Source organism: Anomaloglossus baeobatrachus, chromosome 7 (genome assembly GCF_048569485.1).
Source record: "Anomaloglossus baeobatrachus isolate aAnoBae1 chromosome 7, aAnoBae1.hap1, whole genome shotgun sequence".
Taxonomy (NCBI): Eukaryota; Metazoa; Chordata; class Amphibia; order Anura; family Aromobatidae; genus Anomaloglossus; species Anomaloglossus baeobatrachus.
Window position 1 is genome coordinate 198,411,819 of NC_134359.1, and position 23,359 is coordinate 198,435,177.

General features: G+C 41.0%; 28 non-coding genes across 28 annotated transcripts; 17 read left to right on the forward strand and 11 right to left on the reverse strand.

Moving 5' to 3' along the window:
- Positions 1-271: 271 nt before the first annotated feature.
- On the reverse strand, positions 272-353 carry TRNAS-GCU (transfer RNA serine (anticodon GCU)). Its single transcript has one exon. It is a non-coding gene; the product is annotated as a tRNA-Ser (tRNA).
- Positions 354-711: 358 nt separating this feature from the next.
- TRNAT-AGU (transfer RNA threonine (anticodon AGU)) lies at positions 712-785 on the forward strand. Its single transcript has one exon. It is a non-coding gene; the product is annotated as a tRNA-Thr (tRNA).
- A 774-nt stretch (positions 786-1,559) lies between these two features.
- On the reverse strand, positions 1,560-1,641 carry TRNAS-GCU (transfer RNA serine (anticodon GCU)). The gene has a single exon. It is a non-coding gene; the product is annotated as a tRNA-Ser (tRNA).
- A 1,206-nt stretch (positions 1,642-2,847) lies between these two features.
- TRNAS-GCU (transfer RNA serine (anticodon GCU)) lies at positions 2,848-2,929 on the reverse strand. The gene has a single exon. It is a non-coding gene; the product is annotated as a tRNA-Ser (tRNA).
- Positions 2,930-3,287: 358 nt separating this feature from the next.
- TRNAT-AGU (transfer RNA threonine (anticodon AGU)) lies at positions 3,288-3,361 on the forward strand. Its single transcript has one exon. It is a non-coding gene; the product is annotated as a tRNA-Thr (tRNA).
- Positions 3,362-4,135: 774 nt separating this feature from the next.
- TRNAS-GCU (transfer RNA serine (anticodon GCU)) lies at positions 4,136-4,217 on the reverse strand. The gene has a single exon. It is a non-coding gene; the product is annotated as a tRNA-Ser (tRNA).
- Positions 4,218-4,575: 358 nt separating this feature from the next.
- TRNAT-AGU (transfer RNA threonine (anticodon AGU)) lies at positions 4,576-4,649 on the forward strand. Its single transcript has one exon. It is a non-coding gene; the product is annotated as a tRNA-Thr (tRNA).
- Positions 4,650-4,999: 350 nt separating this feature from the next.
- TRNAS-GCU (transfer RNA serine (anticodon GCU)) lies at positions 5,000-5,081 on the forward strand. Its single transcript has one exon. It is a non-coding gene; the product is annotated as a tRNA-Ser (tRNA).
- A 1,205-nt stretch (positions 5,082-6,286) lies between these two features.
- On the forward strand, positions 6,287-6,368 carry TRNAS-GCU (transfer RNA serine (anticodon GCU)). Its single transcript has one exon. It is a non-coding gene; the product is annotated as a tRNA-Ser (tRNA).
- Positions 6,369-7,573: 1,205 nt separating this feature from the next.
- On the forward strand, positions 7,574-7,655 carry TRNAS-GCU (transfer RNA serine (anticodon GCU)). Its single transcript has one exon. It is a non-coding gene; the product is annotated as a tRNA-Ser (tRNA).
- A 604-nt stretch (positions 7,656-8,259) lies between these two features.
- Positions 8,260-8,341, forward strand: TRNAS-GCU (transfer RNA serine (anticodon GCU)). The gene has a single exon. It is a non-coding gene; the product is annotated as a tRNA-Ser (tRNA).
- A 1,205-nt stretch (positions 8,342-9,546) lies between these two features.
- On the forward strand, positions 9,547-9,628 carry TRNAS-GCU (transfer RNA serine (anticodon GCU)). The gene has a single exon. It is a non-coding gene; the product is annotated as a tRNA-Ser (tRNA).
- Positions 9,629-10,833: 1,205 nt separating this feature from the next.
- TRNAS-GCU (transfer RNA serine (anticodon GCU)) lies at positions 10,834-10,915 on the forward strand. The gene has a single exon. It is a non-coding gene; the product is annotated as a tRNA-Ser (tRNA).
- Positions 10,916-11,690: 775 nt separating this feature from the next.
- On the reverse strand, positions 11,691-11,764 carry TRNAT-AGU (transfer RNA threonine (anticodon AGU)). The gene has a single exon. It is a non-coding gene; the product is annotated as a tRNA-Thr (tRNA).
- Positions 11,765-12,122: 358 nt separating this feature from the next.
- On the forward strand, positions 12,123-12,204 carry TRNAS-GCU (transfer RNA serine (anticodon GCU)). The gene has a single exon. It is a non-coding gene; the product is annotated as a tRNA-Ser (tRNA).
- A 1,204-nt stretch (positions 12,205-13,408) lies between these two features.
- TRNAS-GCU (transfer RNA serine (anticodon GCU)) lies at positions 13,409-13,490 on the forward strand. The gene has a single exon. It is a non-coding gene; the product is annotated as a tRNA-Ser (tRNA).
- Positions 13,491-14,265: 775 nt separating this feature from the next.
- TRNAT-AGU (transfer RNA threonine (anticodon AGU)) lies at positions 14,266-14,339 on the reverse strand. Its single transcript has one exon. It is a non-coding gene; the product is annotated as a tRNA-Thr (tRNA).
- Positions 14,340-14,695: 356 nt separating this feature from the next.
- TRNAS-GCU (transfer RNA serine (anticodon GCU)) lies at positions 14,696-14,777 on the forward strand. Its single transcript has one exon. It is a non-coding gene; the product is annotated as a tRNA-Ser (tRNA).
- Positions 14,778-15,552: 775 nt separating this feature from the next.
- TRNAT-AGU (transfer RNA threonine (anticodon AGU)) lies at positions 15,553-15,626 on the reverse strand. Its single transcript has one exon. It is a non-coding gene; the product is annotated as a tRNA-Thr (tRNA).
- Positions 15,627-15,982: 356 nt separating this feature from the next.
- TRNAS-GCU (transfer RNA serine (anticodon GCU)) lies at positions 15,983-16,064 on the forward strand. Its single transcript has one exon. It is a non-coding gene; the product is annotated as a tRNA-Ser (tRNA).
- A 775-nt stretch (positions 16,065-16,839) lies between these two features.
- Positions 16,840-16,913, reverse strand: TRNAT-AGU (transfer RNA threonine (anticodon AGU)). Its single transcript has one exon. It is a non-coding gene; the product is annotated as a tRNA-Thr (tRNA).
- Positions 16,914-17,269: 356 nt separating this feature from the next.
- TRNAS-GCU (transfer RNA serine (anticodon GCU)) lies at positions 17,270-17,351 on the forward strand. Its single transcript has one exon. It is a non-coding gene; the product is annotated as a tRNA-Ser (tRNA).
- Positions 17,352-18,126: 775 nt separating this feature from the next.
- Positions 18,127-18,200, reverse strand: TRNAT-AGU (transfer RNA threonine (anticodon AGU)). Its single transcript has one exon. It is a non-coding gene; the product is annotated as a tRNA-Thr (tRNA).
- Positions 18,201-18,556: 356 nt separating this feature from the next.
- Positions 18,557-18,638, forward strand: TRNAS-GCU (transfer RNA serine (anticodon GCU)). Its single transcript has one exon. It is a non-coding gene; the product is annotated as a tRNA-Ser (tRNA).
- Positions 18,639-19,413: 775 nt separating this feature from the next.
- Positions 19,414-19,487, reverse strand: TRNAT-AGU (transfer RNA threonine (anticodon AGU)). Its single transcript has one exon. It is a non-coding gene; the product is annotated as a tRNA-Thr (tRNA).
- A 356-nt stretch (positions 19,488-19,843) lies between these two features.
- TRNAS-GCU (transfer RNA serine (anticodon GCU)) lies at positions 19,844-19,925 on the forward strand. Its single transcript has one exon. It is a non-coding gene; the product is annotated as a tRNA-Ser (tRNA).
- Positions 19,926-21,986: 2,061 nt separating this feature from the next.
- On the reverse strand, positions 21,987-22,060 carry TRNAT-AGU (transfer RNA threonine (anticodon AGU)). Its single transcript has one exon. It is a non-coding gene; the product is annotated as a tRNA-Thr (tRNA).
- Positions 22,061-22,416: 356 nt separating this feature from the next.
- Positions 22,417-22,498, forward strand: TRNAS-GCU (transfer RNA serine (anticodon GCU)). The gene has a single exon. It is a non-coding gene; the product is annotated as a tRNA-Ser (tRNA).
- Positions 22,499-23,359: the final 861 nt, after the last annotated feature.

Consider the following 23,359-nt stretch of genomic DNA (forward strand, 5'->3'; position numbering starts at 1 on the left):
TCCTTCATTGTCTGGTGTCTGGAGTTGGACTAATGCAAACCTTACCAGCCATAAACCAATGCTCAATCTGGCAAAATAAAACCCACCGTTTTCATTTGGCATGCCTTATGCCATCCTACATCGGATGACGTCTTCTCTTTTTTATGCACTTAGACAGCACAGATTTATGATTCCTTCATTGCACTATCTCAGAGATTTGAGAAGGTCAAATATCCACCGCCTGGGTTGAAAATGGAACTAAGCCTTTCAACACGGAAGAAGGAGATTAAACCGACGAGGATGGGATTCGAACCCATGCATGCAGAGCACAATGGATTAGCAGTCCATCGCCTTAACCACTCGGCCACCTCGTCTACATGAGAAACCTGAAATCAGGTGATATGATCTGATGAGGATATTGACTAGTCTGTGCAATTGAGCTAAAGATTGTGTATCGGCCTCTGGCAAAATGGAGCTTATCACATCTCCTACACTGGATAATGAAAAGAGTTAGACTAGCTCAAACCATATCAGAAATGAGCTAATGCTCAGGGTTTTAATAACAGTATTTTTACTGAAGATTGAATGTCGTGTCTGTATTGAAGCCCTGAAAATTGGTTTATCCCAGATAGCATTTGCATTAGTTTGTCTCTAGACATCAGATGACACTGAAGAAGATCAGAAAAGGCCACTCTACCAGAAGCTGCTTTACTATCGGTCAGTAGGAAAAGAGGTGCTGTGGCTTAGTTGGTTAAAGCGCCTGTCTAGTAAACAGGAGATCCTGAGTTCGAATCTCAGCAGTGCCTTCTTTTCATAGTCTCGGTATAGAAGTTTCGATTTTTAAAGGGCACCTTTCATAGTGAGAGACTAATGTCAAATTTGTCTTTCTCACATCTCTGAGATAGTTGAATGAAGGAATTATAAATATGTGCTGTCTAAGTGCTCAGAAGGAAGAAGATGTCATGCGATGTAGGATGGCACCAAGCATGCCAAATAAAAACAGTGGTTTTCTTTTGCCAGATTGAAATGCTTCCATGCGCATCTCTCCCTGCTAGAAAAGTTTGATAGCAGTCTTCTTGAACAGTGAAAGGGCAAGAAAACAACAAGAACAAAGATGGAAGTCAAAACCATGCATAAACAGCTCAATCCATAGACTGTATTGTTAATGCATCACCTGAACTTCACAGCCAACTTCTCTGCCCAAAAACGTAGAAACCAGACCATAAGATCTGAAGAGCATTTTGATGAGTCTTTGCTTTTTCACTGAAGGTTTTAAGTTGGCCTCTAACGGAGTGGGCCTTATCTCTTCTCCTTCATTGTCTGGTGTCTGGAGTTGGACTAATGCAAACCTTACCAGCCATAAACCAATGCTCAATCTGGCAAAATAAAACCCACCGTTTTCATTTGGCATGCCTTATGCCATCCTACATCGGATGACGTCTTCTCTTTTTTATGCACTTAGACAGCACAGATTTATGATTCCTTCATTGCACTATCTCAGAGATTTGAGAAGGTCAAATATCCACCGCCTGGGTTGAAAATGGAACTAAGCCTTTCAACACGGAAGAAAGAGATTAAACCGACGAGGATGGGATTCGAACCCATGCATGCAGAGCACAATGGATTAGCAGTCCATCGCCTTAACCACTCGGCCACCTCGTCTACATGAGAAACCTGAAATCAGGTGATATGATCTGATGAGGATATTGACTAGTCTGTGCAATTGAGCTAAAGATTGTGTATCGGCCTCTGGCAAAATGGAGCTTATCACATCTCCTACACTGGATAATGAAAAGAGTTAGACTAGCTCAAACCATATCAGAAATGAGCTAATGCTCAGGGTTTTAATAACAGTATTTTTACTGAAGATTGAATGTCGTGTCTGTATTGAAGCCCTGAAAATTGGTTTATCCCAGATAGCATTTGCATTAGTTTGTCTCTAGACATCAGATGACACTGAAGAAGATCAGAAAAGGCCACTCTACCAGAAGCTGCTTTACTATCGGTCAGTAGGAAAAGAGGTGCTGTGGCTTAGTTGGTTAAAGTGCCTGTCTAGTAAACAGGAGATCCTGAGTTCGAATCTCAGCAGTGCCTTCTTTTCATAGTCCCGATATAGAAGTTTCGATTTTTAAAGGGCACCTTTCATAGTGAGAGACTAATGTCAAATTTGTCTTTCTCACATCTCTGAGATAGTTGAACGAAGGAATTATAAATATGTGCTGTCTAAGTGCTCAGAAGGAAGAAGATGTCATGCGATGTAGGATGGCACCAAGCATGCCAAATAAAAACAGTGGTTTTCTTTTGCCAGATTGAAATGCTTCCATGCGCATCTCTCCCTGCTAGAAAAGTTTGATAGCAGTCTTCTTGAACAGTGAAAGGGCAAGAAAACAACAAGAACAAAGATGGAAGTCAAAACCATGCATAAACAGCTCAATCCATAGACTGTATTGTTAATGCATCACCTGAACTTCACAGCCAACTTCTCTGCCCAAAAACGTAGAAACCAGACCATAAGATCTGAAGAGCATTTTGATGAGTCTTTGCTTTTTCACTGAAGGTTTTAAGTTGGCCTCTAACGGAGTGGGCCTTATCTCTTCTCCTTCATTGTCTGGTGTCTGGAGTTGGACTAATGCAAACCTTACCAGCCATAAACCAATGCTCAATCTGGCAAAATAAAACCCACCGTTTTCATTTGGCATGCCTTATGCCATCCTACATCGGATGACGTCTTCTCTTTTTTATGCACTTAGACAGCACAGATTTATGATTCCTTCATTGCACTATCTCAGAGATTTGAGAAGGTCAAATATCCACCGCCTGGGTTGAAAATGGAACTAAGCCTTTCAACACGGAAGAAGGAGATTAAACCGACGAGGATGGGATTCGAACCCATGCATGCAGAGCACAATGGATTAGCAGTCCATCGCCTTAACCACTCGGCCACCTCGTCTACATGAGAAACCTGAAATCAGGTGATATGATCTGATGAGGATATTGACTAGTCTGTGCAATTGAGCTAAAGATTGTGTATCGGCCTCTGGCAAAATGGAGCTTATCACATCTCCTACACTGGATAATGAAAAGAGTTAGACTAGCTCAAACCATATCAGAAATGAGCTAATGCTCAGGGTTTTAATAACAGTATTTTTACTGAAGATTGAATGTCGTGTCTGTATTGAAGCCCTGAAAATTGGTTTATCCCAGATAGCATTTGCATTAGTTTGTCTCTAGACATCAGATGACACTGAAGAAGATCAGAAAAGGCCACTCTACCAGAAGCTGCTTTACTATCGGTCAGTAGGAAAAGAGGTGCTGTGGCTTAGTTGGTTAAAGCGCCTGTCTAGTAAACAGGAGATCCTGAGTTCGAATCTCAGCAGTGCCTTCTTTTCATAGTCTCGGTATAGAAGTTTCGATTTTTAAAGGGCACCTTTCATAGTGAGAGACTAATGTCAAATTTGTCTTTCTCACATCTCTGAGATAGTTGAATGAAGGAATTATAAATATGTGCTGTCTAAGTGCTCAGAAGGAAGAAGATGTCATGCGATGTAGGATGGCACCAAGCATGCCAAATAAAAACAGTGGTTTTCTTTTGCCAGATTGAAATGCTTCCATGCGCATCTCTCCCTGCTAGAAAAGTTTGATAGCAGTCTTCTTGAACAGTGAAAGGGCAAGAAAACAACAAGAACAAAGATGGAAGTCAAAACCATGCATAAACAGCTCAATCCATAGACTGTATTGTTAATGCATCACCTGAACTTCACAGCCAACTTCTCTGCCCAAAAACGTAGAAACCAGACTATAAGATCTGAAGAGCATTTTGATGAGTCTTTGCTTTTTCACTGAAGGTTTTAAGTTGGCCTCTAACGGAGTGGGCCTTATCTCTTCTCCTTCATTGTCTGGTGTCTGGAGTTGGACTAATGCAAACCTTACCAGCCATAAACCAATGCTCAATCTGGCAAAATAAAACCCACCGTTTTCATTTGGCATGCCTTATGCCATCCTACATCGGATGACGTCTTCTCTTTTTTATGCACTTAGACAGCACAGATTTATGATTCCTTCATTGCACTATCTCAGAGATTTGAGAAGGTCAAATATCCACCGCCTGGGTTGAAAATGGAACTAAGCCTTTCAACACGGAAGAAGGAGATTAAACCGACGAGGATGGGATTCGAACCCATGCATGCAGAGCACAATGGATTAGCAGTCCATCGCCTTAACCACTCGGCCACCTCGTCTACATGAGAAACCTGAAATCAGGTGATATGATCTGATGAGGATATTGACTAGTCTGTGCAATTGAGCTAAAGATTGTGTATCGGCCTCTGGCAAAATGGAGCTTATCACATCTCCTACACTGGATAATGAAAAGAGTTAGACTAGCTCAAACCATATCAGAAATGAGCTAATGCTCAGGGTTTTAATAACAGTATTTTTACTGAAGATTGAATGCCGTGTCTGTATTGAAGCCCTGAAAATTGGTTTATCCCAGATAGCATTTGCATTAGTTTGTCTCTAGACATCAGATGACACTGAAGAAGATCAGAAAAGGCCACTCTACCAGAAGCTGCTTTACTATCGGTCAGTAGGAAAAGAGGTGCTGTGGCTTAGTTGGTTAAAGCGCCTGTCTAGTAAACAGGAGATCCTGAGTTCGAATCTCAGCAGTGCCTTCTTTTCATAGTCTCGGTATAGAAGTTTCGATTTTTAAAGGGCACCTTTCATAGTGAGAGACTAATGTCTAGAGACAAACTAATGCAAATGCTATCTGGGATAAACCAATTTTCAGGGCTTCAATACAGACACGACATTCAATCTTTAGTAAAAATACTGTTATTAAAAACCCTGAGCATTAGCTCATTTCTGATATGGTTTGAGCTAGTCAAACTCTTGACATTATCCAGTGTAGGAGATGTGATAAGGTCCATTTTGCCAGAGGCCGATACACAATCTTTAGCTCAATTGCACAGACTGGTCAAAATCCTCATCAGATCATATCACCTGATTTGAGGTTTGTGATGTAGACGAGGTGGCCGAGTGGTTAAGGCGATGGACTGCTAATCCATTGTGCTCTGCATGCATGGGTTCGAATCCCATCCTCGTCGGTTTAATCTCCTTCTTCCGTGTTGAAAAGCTTAGTTTCCATTTAGAACCCAGGTGGTGGATATTTGACCTTCTCAAATCTCTGAGATAGTGCAATGAAGGATTCATAAATCTGTGCTGTCTAAGTGCATATAAAAGAGAAGACGTCATCCGATGTAGGATTGCATCAGGCATGCCAAATAAAAACGGTGGGTTTTATTTTGCCAGATTGAGCATTGGTTTATGACTGGTAAGGATTGCCTTAGTCCAACTCCAGACACCAGACAATGAAGGAGAAGAGATAAGGCCCACTCCGTTAGAGGCCAACTTAAAATCTTCAGTGAAAAAGCAAAGACTCATCAAAATGCTCTTCAGATCTTATGGTCTGGTTTCTACGTTTTTGGGCAGAGAAGTTGGCTGTGAAGTTCAGGTGATGCATTAACAATACAGTCTATGGATTGAGCTGTTTATGCATGGTTTTGACTTCCATCTTTGTTCTTGTTGTTTTCTTGCCCTTTCACTGTTCAAGAAGACTGCTATCAAACTTTTCTAGCAGGGAGAGATGCGCATGGAAGCATTTCAATCTGGCAAAAGAAAACCACTGTTTTTATTTGGCATGCTTGGTGCCATCCTACATCGCATGACATCTTCTTCCTTCTGAGCACTTAGACAGCACATATTTATAATTCCTTCATTCAACTATCTCAGAGATGTGAGAAAGACAAATTTGACATTAGTCTCTCACTATGAAAGGTGCCCTTTAAAAATCGAAACTTCTATATCGGGACTATGAAAAGAAGGCACTGCTGAGATTCGAACTCAGGATCTCCTGTTTACTAGACAGGCACTTTAACCAACTAAGCCACAGCACCTCTTTTCCTACTGACCGATAGTAAAGCAGCTTCTGGTAGAGTGGCCTTATTTGATCTTCAGTGTCATCTGATGTCTAGAGACAAACTAATGCAAATGCTATCTGGGATAAACCAATTTTCAGGGCTTCAATACAGACACGACATTCAATCTTTAGTAAAAATACTGTTATTAAAAACCCTGAGCATTAGCTCATTTCTGATATGGTTTGAGCTAGTCAAACTCTTGACATTATCCAGTGTAGGAGATGTGATAAGGTCCATTTTGCCAGAGGCCGATACACAATCTTTAGCTCAATTGCACAGACTGGTCAAAATCCTCATCAGATCATATCACCTGATTTGAGGTTTGTGATGTAGACGAGGTGGCCGAGTGGTTAAGGCGATGGACTGCTAATCCATTGTGCTCTGCATGCATGGGTTCGAATCCCATCCTCGTCGGTTTAATCTCCTTCTTCCGTGTTGAAAAGCTTAGTTTCCATTTAGAACCCAGGTGGTGGATATTTGACCTTCTCAAATCTCTGAGATAGTGCAATGAAGGATTCATAAATCTGTGCTGTCTAAGTGCATATAAAAGAGAAGACGTCATCCGATGTAGGATTGCATCAGGCATGCCAAATATAAACGGTGGGTTTTATTTTGCCAGATTGAGCATTGGTTTATGACTGGTAAGGATTGCCTTAGTCCAACTCCAGACACCAGACAATGAAGGAGAAGAGATAAGGCCCACTCCGTTAGAGGCCAACTTAAAATCTTCAGTGAAAAAGCAAAGACTCATCAAAATGCTCTTCAGATCTTATGGTCTGGTTTCTACGTTTTTGGGCAGAGAAGTTGGCTGTGAAGTTCAGGTGATGCATTAACAATACAGTCTATGGATTGAGCTGTTTATGCATGGTTTTGACTTCCATCTTTGTTCTTGTTGTTTTCTTGCCCTTTCACTGTTCAAGAAGACTGCTATCAAACTTTTCTAGCAGGGAGAGATGCGCATGGAAGCATATCAATCTGGCAAAAGAAAACCACAGTTTTTATTTGGCATGCTTGGTGCCATCCTACATCGCATGACATCTTCTTCCTTCTGAGCACTTAGACAGCACATATTTATAATTCCTTCATTCAACTATCTCAGAGATGTGAGAAAGACAAATTTGACATTAGTCTCTCACTATGAAAGGTGCCCTTTAAAAATCGAAACTTCTATACCGAGACTATGAAAAGAAGGCACTGCTGAGATTCGAACTCAGGATCTCCTGTTTACTAGACAGGCACTTTAACCACCTAAGCCACAGCACCTCTTTTCCTACTGACCGATAGTAAAGCAGCTTCTGGTAGAGTGGCCTTATTTGATCTTCAGTGTCATCTGATGTCTAGAGACAAACTAATGCAAATGCTATCTGGGATAAACCAATTTTCAGGGCTTCAATACAGACACGACATTCAATCTTTAGTAAAAATACTGTTATTAAAAACCCTGAGCATTAGCTCATTTCTGATATGGTTTGAGCTAGTCTAACTCTTGACATTATCCAGTGTAGGAGATGTGATAAGGTCCATTTTGCCAGAGGCCGATACACAATCTTTAGCTCAATTTCACAGACTGGTCAAAATCCTCATCAGATCATATCACCTGATTTCAGGTTTGTCATGTAGACGAGGTGGCCGAGTGGTTAAGGCGATGGACTGCTAATCCATTGTGCTCTGCATGCATGGGTTCGAATCCCATCCTCGTCGGTTTAATCTCCTTCTTCCGTGTTGAAAAGCTTAGTTTCCATTTAGAACCCAGGTGGTGGATATTTGACCTTCTCAAATCTCTGAGATAGTGCAATGAAGGATTCATAAATCTGTGCTGTCTAAGTGCATATAAAAGAGAAGACGTCATCCGATGTAGGATTGCATCAGGCATGCCAAATATAAACGGTGGGTTTTATTTTGCCAGATTGAGCATTGGTTTATGACTGGTAAGGATTGCCTTAGTCCAACTCCAGACACCAGACAATGAAGGAGAAGAGATAAGGCCCACTCCGTTAGAGGCCAACTTAAAATCTTCAGTGAAAAAGCAAAGACTCATCAAAATGCTCTTCAGATCTTATGGTCTGGTTTCTACGTTTTTGGGCAGAGAAGTTGGCTGTGAAGTTCAGGTGATGCATTAACAATACAGTCTATGGATTGAGCTGTTTATGCATGGTTTTGACTTCCATCTTTGTTCTTGTTGTTTTCTTGCCCTTTCACTGTTCAAGAAGACTGCTATCAAACTTTTCTAGCAGGGAGAGATAGACTGATAGACTGGTCAAAATCCTCATCAGATCATATCACCTGATTTCAGGTTTGTCATGTAGACGAGGTGGCCGAGTGGTTAAGGCGATGGACTGCTAATCCATTGTGCTCTGCATGCATGGGTTCGAATCCCATCCTCGTCGGTTTAATCTCCTTCTTCCGTGTTGAAAAGCTTAGTTTCCATTTAGAACCCAGGTGGTGGATATTTGACCTTCTCAAATCTCTGAGATAGTGCAATGAAGGATTCATAAATCTGTGCTGTCTAAGTGCATATAAAAGAGAAGACGTCATCCGATGTAGGATTGCATCAGGCATGCCAAATAAAAACGGTGGGTTTTATTTTGCCAGATTGAGCATTGGTTTATGACTGGTAAGGATTGCCTTAGTCCAACTCCAGACACCAGACAATGAAGGAGAAGAGATAAGGCCCACTCCGTTAGAGGCCAACTTAAAATCTTCAGTGAAAAAGCAAAGACTCATCAAAATGCTCTTCAGATCTTATGGTCTGGTTTCTACGTTTTTGGGCAGAGAAGTTGGCTGTGAAGTTCAGGTGATGCATTAACAATACAGTCTATGGATTGAGCTGTTTATGCATGGTTTTGACTTCCATCTTTGTTCTTGTTGTTTTCTTGCCCTTTCACTGTTCAAGAAGACTGCTATCAAACTTTTCTAGCAGGGAGAGATGCGCATGGAAGCATTTCAATCTGGCAAAAGAAAACCACTGTTTTTATTTGGCATGCTTGGTGCCATCCTACATCGCATGACATCTTCTTCCTTCTGAGCACTTAGACAGCACATATTTATAATTCCTTCATTCAACTATCTCAGAGATGTGAGAAAGACAAATTTGACATTAGTCTCTCACTATGAAAGGTGCCCTTTAAAAATCGAAACTTCTATATCGGGACTATGAAAAGAAGGCACTGCTGAGATTCGAACTCAGGATCTCCTGTTTACTAGACAGGCACTTTAACCAACTAAGCCACAGCACCTCTTTTCCTACTGACCGATAGTAAAGCAGCTTCTGGTAGAGTGGCCTTATTTGATCTTCAGTGTCATCTGATGTCTAGAGACAAACTAATGCAAATGCTATCTGGGATAAACCAATTTTCAGGGCTTCAATACAGACACGACATTCAATCTTTAGTAAAAATACTGTTATTAAAAACCCTGAGCATTAGCTCATTTCTGATATGGTTTGAGCTAGTCAAACTCTTGACATTATCCAGTGTAGGAGATGTGATAAGGTCCATTTTGCCAGAGGCCGATACACAATCTTTAGCTCAATTGCACAGACTGGTCAAAATCCTCATCAGATCATATCACCTGATTTGAGGTTTGTGATGTAGACGAGGTGGCCGAGTGGTTAAGGCGATGGACTGCTAATCCATTGTGCTCTGCATGCATGGGTTCGAATCCCATCCTCGTCGGTTTAATCTCCTTCTTCCGTGTTGAAAAGCTTAGTTTCCATTTAGAACCCAGGTGGTGGATATTTGACCTTCTCAAATCTCTGAGATAGTGCAATGAAGGATTCATAAATCTGTGCTGTCTAAGTGCATATAAAAGAGAAGACGTCATCCGATGTAGGATTGCATCAGGCATGCCAAATATAAACGGTGGGTTTTATTTTGCCAGATTGAGCATTGGTTTATGACTGGTAAGGATTGCCTTAGTCCAACTCCAGACACCAGACAATGAAGGAGAAGAGATAAGGCCCACTCCGTTAGAGGCCAACTTAAAATCTTCAGTGAAAAAGCAAAGACTCATCAAAATGCTCTTCAGATCTTATGGTCTGGTTTCTACGTTTTTGGGCAGAGAAGTTGGCTGTGAAGTTCAGGTGATGCATTAACAATACAGTCTATGGATTGAGCTGTTTATGCATGGTTTTGACTTCCATCTTTGTTCTTGTTGTTTTCTTGCCCTTTCACTGTTCAAGAAGACTGCTATCAAACTTTTCTAGCAGGGAGAGATGCGCATGGAAGCATTTCAATCTGGCAAAAGAAAACCACAGTTTTTATTTGGCATGCTTGGTGCCATCCTACATCGCATGACATCTTCTTCCTTCTGAGCACTTAGACAGCACATATTTATAATTCCTTCATTCAACTATCTCAGAGATGTGAGAAAGACAAATTTGACATTAGTCTCTCACTATGAAAGGTGCCCTTTAAAAATCGAAACTTCTATACCGAGACTATGAAAAGAAGGCACTGCTGAGATTCGAACTCAGGATCTCCTGTTTACTAGACAGGCACTTTAACCACCTAAGCCACAGCACCTCTTTTCCTACTGACCGATAGTAAAGCAGCTTCTGGTAGAGTGGCCTTATTTGATCTTCAGTGTCATCTGATGTCTAGAGACAAACTAATGCAAATGCTATCTGGGATAAACCAATTTTCAGGGCTTCAATACAGACACGACATTCAATCTTTAGTAAAAATACTGTTATTAAAAACCCTGAGCATTAGCTCATTTCTGATATGGTTTGAGCTAGTCTAACTCTTGACATTATCCAGTGTAGGAGATGTGATAAGGTCCATTTTGCCAGAGGCCGATACACAATCTTTAGCTCAATTTCACAGACTGGTCAAAATCCTCATCAGATCATATCACCTGATTTCAGGTTTGTCATGTAGACGAGGTGGCCGAGTGGTTAAGGCGATGGACTGCTAATCCATTGTGCTCTGCATGCATGGGTTCGAATCCCATCCTCGTCGGTTTAATCTCCTTCTTCCGTGTTGAAAAGCTTAGTTTCCATTTAGAACCCAGGTGGTGGATATTTGACCTTCTCAAATCTCTGAGATAGTGCAATGAAGGATTCATAAATCTGTGCTGTCTAAGTGCATATAAAAGAGAAGACGTCATCCGATGTAGGATTGCATCAGGCATGCCAAATATAAACGGTGGGTTTTATTTTGCCAGATTGAGCATTGGTTTATGACTGGTAAGGATTGCCTTAGTCCAACTCCAGACACCAGACAATGAAGGAGAAGAGATAAGGCCCACTCCGTTAGAGGCCAACTTAAAATCTTCAGTGAAAAAGCAAAGACTCATCAAAATGCTCTTCAGATCTTATGGTCTGGTTTCTACGTTTTTGGGCAGAGAAGTTGGCTGTGAAGTTCAGGTGATGCATTAACAATACAGTCTATGGATTGAGCTGTTTATGCATGGTTTTGACTTCCATCTTTGTTCTTGTTGTTTTCTTGCCCTTTCACTGTTCAAGAAGACTGCTATCAAACTTTTCTAGCAGGGAGAGATGCGCATGGAAGCATTTCAATCTGGCAAAAGAAAACCACTGTTTTTATTTGGCATGCTTGGTGCCATCCTACATCGCATGACATCTTCTTCCTTCTGAGCACTTAGACAGCACATATTTATAATTCCTTCATTCAACTATCTCAGAGATGTGAGAAAGACAAATTTGACATTAGTCTCTCACTATGAAAGGTGCCCTTTAAAAATCGAAACTTCTATACCGAGACTATGAAAAGAAGGCACTGCTGAGATTCGAACTCAGGATCTCCTGTTTACTAGACAGGCGCTTTAACCAACTAAGCCACAGCACCTCTTTTCCTACTGACCGATAGTAAAGCAGCTTCTGGTAGAGTGGCCTTTTCTGATCTTCTTCAGTGTCATCTGATGTCTAGAGACAAACTAATGCAAATGCTATCTGGGATAAACCAATTTTCAGGGCTTCAATACAGACACGACATTCAATCTTCAGTAAAAATACTGTTATTAAAACCCTGAGCATTAGCTCATTTCTGATATGGTTTGAGCTAGTCTAACTCTTTTCATTATCCAGTGTAGGAGATGTGATAAGCTCCATTTTGCCAGAGGCCGATACACAATCTTTAGCTCAATTGCACAGACTAGTCAATATCCTCATCAGATCATATCACCTGATTTCAGGTTTCTCATGTAGACGAGGTGGCCGAGTGGTTAAGGCGATGGACTGCTAATCCATTGTGCTCTGCATGCATGGGTTCGAATCCCATCCTCGTCGGTTTAATCTCCTTCTTCCGTGTTGAAAGGCTTAGTTCCATTTTCAATCCAGGCGGTGGATATTTGACCTTCTCAAATCTCTGAGATAGTGCAATGAAGGATTCATAAATCTGTGCTGTCTAAGTGCATATAAAAGAGAAGACGTCATCCGATGTAGGATTGCATCAGGCATGCCAAATAAAAACGGTGGGTTTTATTTTGCCAGATTGAGCATTGGTTTATGACTGGTAAGGATTGCCTTAGTCCAACTCCAGACACCAGACAATGAAGGAGAAGAGATAAGACCCACTCCGTTAGAGGCCAACTTAAAATCTTCAGTGAAAAAGCAAAGACTCATCAAAATGCTCTTCAGATCTTATGGTCTAGTTTCTACGTTTTTGGGCAGAGAAGTTGGCTGTGAAGTTCAGGTGATGCATTAACAATACAGTCTATGGATTGAGCTGTTTATGCATGGTTTTGACTTCCATCTTTGTTCTTGTTGTTTTCTTGCCCTTTCACTGTTCAAGAAGACTGCTATCAAACTTTTCTAGCAGGGAGAGATGCGCATGGAAGCATTTCAATCTGGCAAAAGAAAACCACTGTTTTTATTTGGCATGCTTGGTGCCATCCTACATCGCATGACATCTTCTTCCTTCTGAGCACTTAGACAGCACATATTTATAATTCCTTCATTCAACTATCTCAGAGATGTGAGAAAGACAAATTTGACATTAGTCTCTCACTATGAAAGGTGCCCTTTAAAAATCGAAACTTCTATATCGGGACTATGAAAAGAAGGCACTGCTGAGATTCGAACTCAGGATCTCCTGTTTACTAGACAGGCACTTTAACCACCTAAGCCACAGCACCTCTTTTCCTACTGACCGATAGTAAAGCAGCTTCTGGTAGAGTGGCCTTATTTGATCTTCAGTGTCATCTGATGTCTAGAGACAAACTAATGCAAATGCTATCTGGGATAAACCAATTTTCAGGGCTTCAATACAGACACGACATTCAATCTTTAGTAAAAATACTGTTATTAAAAACCCTGAGCATTAGCTCATTTCTGATATGGTTTGAGCTAGTCTAACTCTTGACATTATCCAGTGTAGGAGATGTGATAAGGTCCATTTTGCCAGAGGCCGATACACAATCTTTAGCTCAATTTCACAGACTGGTCAAAATCCTCATCAGATCATATCACCTGATTTCAGGTTTGTCATGTAGACGAGGTGGCCGAGTGGTTAAGGCGATGGACTGCTAATCCATTGTGCTCTGCATGCATGGGTTCGAATCCCATCCTCGTCGGTTTAATCTCCTTCTTCCGTGTTGAAAAGCTTAGTTTCCATTTAGAACCCAGGTGGTGGATATTTGACCTTCTCAAATCTCTGAGATAGTGCAATGAAGGATTCATAAATCTGTGCTGTCTAAGTGCATATAAAAGAGAAGACGTCATCCGATGTAGGATTGCATCAGGCATGCCAAATATAAACGGTGGGTTTTATTTTGCCAGATTGAGCATTGGTTTATGACTGGTAAGGATTGCCTTAGTCCAACTCCAGACACCAGACAATGAAGGAGAAGAGATAAGGCCCACTCCGTTAGAGGCCAACTTAAAATCTTCAGTGAAAAAGCAAAGACTCATCAAAATGCTCTTCAGATCTTATGGTCTGGTTTCTACGTTTTTGGGCAGAGAAGTTGGCTGTGAAGTTCAGGTGATGCATTAACAATACAGTCTATGGATTGAGCTGTTTATGCATGGTTTTGACTTCCATCTTTGTTCTTGTTGTTTTCTTGCCCTTTCACTGTTCAAGAAGACTGCTATCAAACTTTTCTAGCAGGGAGAGATGCGCATGGAAGCATTTCAATCTGGCAAAAGAAAACCACAGTTTTTATTTGGCATGCTTGGTGCCATCCTACATCGCATGACATCTTCTTCCTTCTGAGCACTTAGACAGCACATATTTATAATTCCTTCATTCAACTATCTCAGAGATGTGAGAAAGACAAATTTGACATTAGTCTCTCACTATGAAAGGTGCCCTTTAAAAATCGAAACTTCTATACCGAGACTATGAAAAGAAGGCACTGCTGAGATTCGAACTCAGGATCTCCTGTTTACTAGACAGGCGCTTTAACCAACTAAGCCACAGCACCTCTTTTCCTACTGACCGATAGTAAAGCAGCTTCTGGTAGAGTGGCCTTATTTGATCTTCAGTGTCATCTGATGTCTAGAGACAAACTAATGCAAATGCTATCTGGGATAAACCAATTTTCAGGGCTTCAATACAGACACGACATTCAATCTTTAGTAAAAATACTGTTATTAAAAACCCTGAGCATTAGCTCATTTCTGATATGGTTTGAGCTAGTCTAACTCTTGACATTATCCAGTGTAGGAGATGTGATAAGGTCCATTTTGCCAGAGGCCGATACACAATCTTTAGCTCAATTGCACAGACTGGTCAAAATCCTCATCAGATCATATCACCTGATTTGAGGTTTGTGATGTAGACGAGGTGGCCGAGTGGTTAAGGCGATGGACTGCTAATCCATTGTGCTCTGCATGCATGGGTTCGAATCCCATCCTCGTCGGTTTAATCTCCTTCTTCCGTGTTGAAAAGCTTAGTTTCCATTTAGAACCCAGGTGGTGGATATTTGACCTTCTCAAATCTCTGAGATAGTGCAATGAAGGATTCATAAATCTGTGCTGTCTAAGTGCATATAAAAGAGAAGACGTCATCCGATGTAGGATTGCATCAGGCATGCCAAATATAAACGGTGGGTTTTATTTTGCCAGATTGAGCATTGGTTTATGACTGGTAAGGATTGCCTTAGTCCAACTCCAGACACCAGACAATGAAGGAGAAGAGATAAGGCCCACTCCGTTAGAGGCCAACTTAAAATCTTCAGTGAAAAAGCAAAGACTCATCAAAATGCTCTTCAGATCTTATGGTCTGGTTTCTACGTTTTTGGGCAGAGAAGTTGGCTGTGAAGTTCAGGTGATGCATTAACAATACAGTCTATGGATTGAGCTGTTTATGCATGGTTTTGACTTCCATCTTTGTTCTTGTTGTTTTCTTGCCCTTTCACTGTTCAAGAAGACTGCTATCAAACTTTTCTAGCAGGGAGAGATGCGCATGGAAGCATTTCAATCTGGCAAAAGAAAACCACAGTTTTTATTTGGCATGCTTGGTGCCATCCTACATCGCATGACATCTTCTTCCTTCTGAGCACTTAGACAGCACATATTTATAATTCCTTCATTCAACTATCTCAGAGATGTGAGAAAGACAAATTTGACATTAGTCTCTCACTATGAAAGGTGCCCTTTAAAAATCGAAACTTCTATACCGAGACTATGAAAAGAAGGCACTGCTGAGATTCGAACTCAGGATCTCCTGTTTACTAGACAGGCGCTTTAACCAACTAAGCCACAGCACCTCTTTTCCTACTGACCGATAGTAAAGCAGCTTCTGGTAGAGTGGCCTTATTTGATCTTCAGTGTCATCTGATGTCTAGAGACAAACTAATGCAAATGCTATCTGGGATAAACCAATTTTCAGGGCTTCAATACAGACACGACATTCAATCTTTAGTAAAAATACTGTTATTAAAAACCCTGAGCATTAGCTCATTTCTGATATGGTTTGAGCTAGTCTAACTCTTGACATTATCCAGTGTAGGAGATGTGATAAGGTCCATTTTGCCAGAGGCCGATACACAATCTTTAGCTCAATTGCACAGACTGGTCAAAATCCTCATCAGATCATATCACCTGATTTGAGGTTTGTGATGTAGACGAGGTGGCCGAGTGGTTAAGGCGATGGACTGCTAATCCATTGTGCTCTGCATGCATGGGTTCGAATCCCATCCTCGTCGGTTTAATCTCCTTCTTCCGTGTTGAAAAGCTTAGTTTCCATTTAGAACCCAGGTGGTGGATATTTGACCTTCTCAAATCTCTGAGATAGTGCAATGAAGGATTCATAAATCTGTGCTGTCTAAGTGCATATAAAAGAGAAGACGTCATCCGATGTAGGATTGCATCAGGCATGCCAAATAAAAACGGTGGGTTTTATTTTGCCAGATTGAGCATTGGTTTATGACTGGTAAGGATTGCCTTAGTCCAACTCCAGACACCAGACAATGAAGGAGAAGAGATAAGGCCCACTCCGTTAGAGGCCAACTTAAAATCTTCAGTGAAAAAGCAAAGACTCATCAAAATGCTCTTCAGATCTTATGGTCTGGTTTCTACGTTTTTGGGCAGAGAAGTTGGCTGTGAAGTTCAGGTGATGCATTAACAATACAGTCTATGGATTGAGCTGTTTATGCATGGTTTTGACTTCCATCTTTGTTCTTGTTGTTTTCTTGCCCTTTCACTGTTCAAGAAGACTGCTATCAAACTTTTCTAGCAGGGAGAGATGCGCATGGAAGCATTTCAATCTGGCAAAAGAAAACCACAGTTTTTATTTGGCATGCTTGGTGCCATCCTACATCGCATGACATCTTCTTCCTTCTGAGCACTTAGACAGCACATATTTATAATTCCTTCATTCAACTATCTCAGAGATGTGAGAAAGACAAATTTGACATTAGTCTCTCACTATGAAAGGTGCCCTTTAAAAATCGAAACTTCTATACCGAGACTATGAAAAGAAGGCACTGCTGAGATTCGAACTCAGGATCTCCTGTTTACTAGACAGGCGCTTTAACCAACTAAGCCACAGCACCTCTTTTCCTACTGACCGATAGTAAAGCAGCTTCTGGTAGAGTGGCCTTATTTGATCTTCAGTGTCATCTGATGTCTAGAGACAAACTAATGCAAATGCTATCTGGGATAAACCAATTTTCAGGGCTTCAATACAGACACGACATTCAATCTTTAGTAAAAATACTGTTATTAAAAACCCTGAGCATTAGCTCATTTCTGATATGGTTTGAGCTAGTCTAACTCTTGACATTATCCAGTGTAGGAGATGTGATAAGGTCCATTTTGCCAGAGGCCGATACACAATCTTTAGCTCAATTGCACAGACTGGTCAAAATCCTCATCAGATCATATCACCTGATTTGAGGTTTGTGATGTAGACGAGGTGGCCGAGTGGTTAAGGCGATGGACTGCTAATCCATTGTGCTCTGCATGCATGGGTTCGAATCCCATCCTCGTCGGTTTAATCTCCTTCTTCCGTGTTGAAAAGCTTAGTTTCCATTTAGAACCCAGGTGGTGGATATTTGACCTTCTCAAATCTCTGAGATAGTGCAATGAAGGATTCATAAATCTGTGCTGTCTAAGTGCATATAAAAGAGAAGACGTCATCCGATGTAGGATTGCATCAGGCATGCCAAATATAAACGGTGGGTTTTATTTTGCCAGATTGAGCATTGGTTTATGACTGGTAAGGATTGCCTTAGTCCAACTCCAGACACCAGACAATGAAGGAGAAGAGATAAGGCCCACTCCGTTAGAGGCCAACTTAAAATCTTCAGTGAAAAAGCAAAGACTCATCAAAATGCTCTTCAGATCTTATGGTCTGGTTTCTACGTTTTTGGGCAGAGAAGTTGGCTGTGAAGTTCAGGTGATGCATTAACAATACAGTCTATGGATTGAGCTGTTTATGCATGGTTTTGACTTCCATCTTTGTTCTTGTTGTTTTCTTGCCCTTTCACTGTTCAAGAAGACTGCTATCAAACTTTTCTAGCAGGGAGAGATGCGCATGGAAGCATTTCAATCTGGCAAAAGAAAACCACAGTTTTTATTTGGCATGCTTGGTGCCATCCTACATCGCATGACATCTTCTTCCTTCTGAGCACTTAGACAGCACATATTTATAATTCCTTCATTCAACTATCTCAGAGATGTGAGAAAGACAAATTTGACATTAGTCTCTCACTATGAAAGGTGCCCTTTAAAAATCGAAACTTCTATACCGAGACTATGAAAAGAAGGCACTGCTGAGATTCGAACTCAGGATCTCCTGTTTACTAGACAGGCGCTTTAACCAACTAAGCCACAGCACCTCTTTTCCTACTGACCGATAGTAAAGCAGCTTCTGGTAGAGTGGCCTTATTTGATCTTCAGTGTCATCTGATGTCTAGAGACAAACTAATGCAAATGCTATCTGGGATAAACCAATTTTCAGGGCTTCAATACAGACACGACATTCAATCTTTAGTAAAAATACTGTTATTAAAAACCCTGAGCATTAGCTCATTTCTGATATGGTTTGAGCTAGTCTAACTCTTGACATTATCCAGTGTAGGAGATGTGATAAGGTCCATTTTGCCAGAGGCCGATACACAATCTTTAGCTCAATTGCACAGACTGGTCAAAATCCTCATCAGATCATATCACCTGATTTGAGGTTTGTGATGTAGACGAGGTGGCCGAGTGGTTAAGGCGATGGACTGCTAATCCATTGTGCTCTGCATGCATGGGTTCGAATCCCATCCTCGTCGGTTTAATCTCCTTCTTCCGTGTTGAAAAGCTTAGTTTCCATTTAGAACCCAGGTGGTGGATATTTGACCTTCTCAAATCTCTGAGATAGTGCAATGAAGGATTCATAAATCTGTGCTGTCTAAGTGCATATAAAAGAGAAGACGTCATCCGATGTAGGATTGCATCAGGCATGCCAAATAAAAACGGTGGGTTTTATTTTGCCAGATTGAGCATTGGTTTATGACTGGTAAGGATTGCCTTAGTCCAACTCCAGACACCAGACAATGAAGGAGAAGAGATAAGGCCCACTCCGTTAGAGGCCAACTTAAAATCTTCAGTGAAAAAGCAAAGACTCATCAAAATGCTCTTCAGATCTTATGGTCTGGTTTCTACGTTTTTGGGCAGAGAAGTTGGCTGTGAAGTTCAGGTGATGCATTAACAATACAGTCTATGGATTGAGCTGTTTATGCATGGTTTTGACTTCCATCTTTGTTCTTGTTGTTTTCTTGCCCTTTCACTGTTCAAGAAGACTGCTATCAAACTTTTCTAGCAGGGAGAGATGCGCATGGAAGCATTTCAATCTGGCAAAAGAAAACCACTGTTTTTATTTGGCATGCTTGGTGCCATCCTACATCGCATGACATCTTCTTCCTTCTGAGCACTTAGACAGCACATATTTATAATTCCTTCATTCAACTATCTCAGAGATGTGAGAAAGACAAATTTGACATTAGTCTCTCACTATGAAAGGTGCCCTTTAAAAATCGAAACTTCTATACCGAGACTATGAAAAGAAGGCACTGCTGAGATTCGAACTCAGGATCTCCTGTTTACTAGACAGGCGCTTTAACCAACTAAGCCACAGCACCTCTTTTCCTACTGACCGATAGTAAAGCAGCTTCTGGTAGAGTGGCCTTATTTGATCTTCAGTGTCATCTGATGTCTAGAGACAAACTAATGCAAATGCTATCTGGGATAAACCAATTTTCAGGGCTTCAATACAGACACGACATTCAATCTTTAGTAAAAATACTGTTATTAAAAACCCTGAGCATTAGCTCATTTCTGATATGGTTTGAGCTAGTCTAACTCTTGACATTATCCAGTGTAGGAGATGTGATAAGGTCCATTTTGCCAGAGGCCGATACACAATCTTTAGCTCAATTGCACAGACTGGTCAAAATCCTCATCAGATCATATCACCTGATTTGAGGTTTGTGATGTAGACGAGGTGGCCGAGTGGTTAAGGCGATGGACTGCTAATCCATTGTGCTCTGCATGCATGGGTTCGAATCCCATCCTCGTCGGTTTAATCTCCTTCTTCCGTGTTGAAAAGCTTAGTTTCCATTTAGAACCCAGGTGGTGGATATTTGACCTTCTCAAATCTCTGAGATAGTGCAATGAAGGATTCATAAATCTGTGCTGTCTAAGTGCATATAAAAGAGAAGACGTCATCCGATGTAGGATTGCATCAGGCATGCCAAATAAAAACGGTGGGTTTTATTTTGCCAGATTGAGCATTGGTTTATGACTGGTAAGGATTGCCTTAGTCCAACTCCAGACACCAGACAATGAAGGAGAAGAGATAAGACCCACTCCGTTAGAGGCCAACTTAAAATCTTCAGTGAAAAAGCAAAGACTCATCAAAATGCTCTTCAGATCTTATGGTCTAGTTTCTACGTTTTTGGGCAGAGAAGTTGGCTGTGAAGTTCAGGTGATGCATTAACAATACAGTCTATGGATTGAGCTGTTTATGCATGGTTTTGACTTCCATCTTTGTTCTTGTTGTTTTCTTGCCCTTTCACTGTTCAAGAAGACTGCTATCAAACTTTTCTAGCAGGGAGAGATGCGCATGGAAGCATTTCAATCTGGCAAAAGAAAACCACTGTTTTTATTTGGCATGCTTGGTGCCATCCTACATCGCATGACATCTTCTTCCTTCTGAGCACTTAGACAGCACATATTTATAATTCCTTCATTCAACTATCTCAGAGATGTGAGAAAGACAAATTTGACATTAGTCTCTCACTATGAAAGGTGCCCTTTAAAAATCGAAACTTCTATATCGGGACTATGAAAAGAAGGCACTGCTGAGATTCGAACTCAGGATCTCCTGTTTACTAGACAGGCACTTTAACCACCTAAGCCACAGCACCTCTTTTCCTACTGACCGATAGTAAAGCAGCTTCTGGTAGAGTGGCCTTATTTGATCTTCAGTGTCATCTGATGTCTAGAGACAAACTAATGCAAATGCTATCTGGGATAAACCAATTTTCAGGGCTTCAATACAGACACGACATTCAATCTTTAGTAAAAATACTGTTATTAAAAACCCTGAGCATTAGCTCATTTCTGATATGGTTTGAGCTAGTCTAACTCTTGACATTATCCAGTGTAGGAGATGTGATAAGGTCCATTTTGCCAGAGGCCGATACACAATCTTTAGCTCAATTTCACAGACTGGTCAAAATCCTCATCAGATCATATCACCTGATTTCAGGTTTGTCATGTAGACGAGGTGGCGAGTGGTTAAGGCGATGGACTGCTAATCCATTGTGCTCTGCATGCATGGGTTCGAATCCCATCCTCGTCGGTTTAATCTCCTTCTTCCGTGTTGAAAAGCTTAGTTTCCATTTAGAACCCAGGTGGTGGATATTTGACCTTCTCAAATCTCTGAGATAGTGCAATGAAGGATTCATAAATCTGTGCTGTCTAAGTGCATATAAAAGAGAAGACGTCATCCGATGTAGGATTGCATCAGGCATGCCAAATATAAACGGTGGGTTTTATTTTGCCAGATTGAGCATTGGTTTATGACTGGTAAGGATTGCCTTAGTCCAACTCCAGACACCAGACAATGAAGGAGAAGAGATAAGGCCCACTCCGTTAGAGGCCAACTTAAAATCTTCAGTGAAAAAGCAAAGACTCATCAAAATGCTCTTCAGATCTTATGGTCTGGTTTCTACGTTTTTGGGCAGAGAAGTTGGCTGTGAAGTTCAGGTGATGCATTAACAATACAGTCTATGGATTGAGCTGTTTATGCATGGTTTTGACTTCCATCTTTGTTCTTGTTGTTTTCTTGCCCTTTCACTGTTCAAGAAGACTGCTATCAAACTTTTCTAGCAGGGAGAGATGCGCATGGAAGCATTTCAATCTGGCAAAAGAAAACCACAGTTTTTATTTGGCATGCTTGGTGCCATCCTACATCGCATGACATCTTCTTCCTTCTGAGCACTTAGACAGCACATATTTATAATTCCTTCATTCAACTATCTCAGAGATGTGAGAAAGACAAATTTGACATTAGTCTCTCACTATGAAAGGTGCCCTTTAAAAATCGAAACTTCTATACCGAGACTATGAAAAGAAGGCACTGCTGAGATTCGAACTCAGGATCTCCTGTTTACTAGACAGGCGCTTTAACCAACTAAGCCACAGCACCTCTTTTCCTACTGACCGATAGTAAAGCAGCTTCTGGTAGAGTGGCCTTTTTTGATCTTCAGTGTCATCTGATGTCTAGAGACAAACTAATGCAAATGCTATCTGGGATAAACCAATTTTCAGGGCTTCAATACAGACACGACATTCAATCTTTAGTAAAAATACTGTTATTAAAAACCCTGAGCATTAGCTCATTTCTGATATGGTTTGAGCTAGTCTAACTCTTGACATTATCCAGTGTAGGAGATGTGATAAGGTCCATTTTGCCAGAGGCCGATACACAATCTTTAGCTCAATTGCACAGACTGGTCAAAATCCTCATCAGATCATATCACCTGATTTGAGGTTTGTGATGTAGACGAGGTGGCCGAGTGGTTAAGGCGATGGACTGCTAATCCATTGTGCTCTGCATGCATGGGTTCGAATCCCATCCTCGTCGGTTTAATCTCCTTCTTCCGTGTTGAAAAGCTTAGTTTCCATTTAGAACCCAGGTGGTGGATATTTGACCTTCTCAAATCTCTGAGATAGTGCAATGAAGGATTCATAAATCTGTGCTGTCTAAGTGCATATAAAAGAGAAGACGTCATCCGATGTAGGATTGCATCAGGCATGCCAAATAAAAACGGTGGGTTTTATTTTGCCAGATTGAGCATTGGTTTATGACTGGTAAGGATTGCCTTAGTCCAACTCCAGACACCAGACAATGAAGGAGAAGAGATAAGACCCACTCCGTTAGAGGCCAACTTAAAATCTTCAGTGAAAAAGCAAAGACTCATCAAAATGCTCTTCAGATCTTATGGTCTAGTTTCTACGTTTTTGGGCAGAGAAGTTGGCTGTGAAGTTCAGGTGATGCATTAACAATACAGTCTATGGATTGAGCTGTTTATGCATGGTTTTGACTTCCATCTTTGTTCTTGTTGTTTTCTTGCCCTTTCACTGTTCAAGAAGACTGCTATCAAACTTTTCTAGCAGGGAGAGATGCGCATGGAAGCATTTCAATCTGGCAAAAGAAAACCACTGTTTTTATTTGGCATGCTTGGTGCCATCCTACATCGCATGACATCTTCTTCCTTCTGAGCACTTAGACAGCACATATTTATAATTCCTTCATTCAACTATCTCAGAGATGTGAGAAAGACAAATTTGACATTAGTCTCTCACTATGAAAGGTGCCCTTTAAAAATCGAAACTTCTATATCGGGACTATGAAAAGAAGGCACTGCTGAGATTCGAACTCAGGATCTCCTGTTTACTAGACAGGCACTTTAACCACCTAAGCCACAGCACCTCTTTTCCTACT